We start from the raw sequence: 1676 nt of genomic DNA, 5'->3' as shown, positions 1-1676 counted from the left end.
TTACTAATGAACCACAAACAAGCACTCGACATATTGACAACCCTGTTCCTGAACCCCTAGCTCCACGTAGATCTGAACGGGTTAGTAAGCCACCTAAGAGGTATGGCTTAGACAATGACTTTGATGAATTGTACCTTCTAGGTGACAATGAAACAAAGGAGGACCCTAGAGACTACACTGAAGCAATGTCCGACATTGATTCAAAGAGATGGCAAGAGGCCATGAAATCCGAGATGGATTCCATGTATCAAAATCAGGTCTGGACTCTTGTAGACCCTCCAGAAGGTATTGTACCTGTTGGAAACAAATGGGTCTTCAAGAGGAAGATAGGCGTTGATGGGAACGTGGAGACTTATAAGGCTAGATTAGTAGCCAAGGGTTACAGGCAAAGAGAAGGGATTGACTATGAAGAAACTTTCTCTCCAGTAGCCATGATTAAGTCTATTCGGATTTTGCTTGTTATAGCTGCGTACCATGATTATGAGATCTGGCAAATGGACGTGAAGACGGCCTTTCTGAACGGCTACCTAGAGGAAGAGCTCTATATGACTCAACCCGAAGGTTTCGTGTCCAAGTCTGAAAAGACTAAGGTATGCAAGCTTCAAAGATCCATTTATGGACTTAAACAAGCCTCCAGGAGCTGGAACATTCGTTTCGATACTGAAATCAAAACGTTTGGTTTTACTCAAAACGAAGACGACAATTGTGTTTATCAAAAAGTCGTTGGGGATGCAGTTGTGTTCCTAGTGTTATATGTAGATGACATATTACTATTCGGGAATGACACTGCAATACTTTCTTCTGTAAAAGTGTGGTTGTCCAAAACCTTCCACATGAAAGATTTAGGAGATGCATCTTATGTACTTGGGATAAAGCTCTATCGTGATAGATCCAGAAAATTAATTGGATTATCCCAATCTATGTACATTGATAAGGTGCTAAGTAGGTTCGAGATGGAACAATCTAAGAAAGGCTTTCTTCCTGTAAGACATGGAATTCACCTTTCTAAGTCCATGGAACCTAAGACTCCTGAAGAGATAGGGCATATGAGTAGGATTCCTTATGCTTCAGCCATAGGAAGTCTCATGTATGCCATGATATGCACAAGGCCTGATATCGCATATGCTGTGAGCATTACTAGTCGATATCAATCTAACCCAGGATTAGAACACTGGACAGCTGTCAAGACGGTCCTTAAGTACTTAAGAAGAACTAAGGACATGTTCCTCATATATGGAGGAGCGGCAGAGTTGCGAGTGGAAGGCTATACAGACGCAGATTTCCAATCTGACGTCGATGATAGAAGTTCCAACTCCGGATATGTATTCACTCTGAATGGTGGGGCTGTCAGTTGGAAAAGCAATAAGCAAAGTGTAATTGCTGATTCCACGACAGAGGCTGAATATGTCGCTACAGCTGAAGCCGGCAAAGAAGCGTTCTGGATGAAGAAGTTCATTACTGAACTTGGAGTGGTTCCAACCATTACATCACCAGTAACTTTGTACTGTGATAATAATGGGGCGATAGCTCAAGCCAAGGAACCCAGGGCACATCAAAAGAACAAGCATTTTGACAGACACTTTAATATCATTAGAAGATATGCTGCCGAGGGGAAAGTAAACATCCTCAAAGTTGCCTCAGCCGATAACGTAGCAGATCCACTGAAAAGCCAATGT

This window comes from Malus domestica, chromosome 06 (genome assembly GCF_042453785.1).
Source record: "Malus domestica chromosome 06, GDT2T_hap1".
Lineage (NCBI taxonomy): Eukaryota > Viridiplantae > Streptophyta > Magnoliopsida > Rosales > Rosaceae > Malus > Malus domestica.
The sequence above is the reverse complement of the archived record's forward strand: the minus strand, read 5'-3'. Positions refer to the sequence as shown.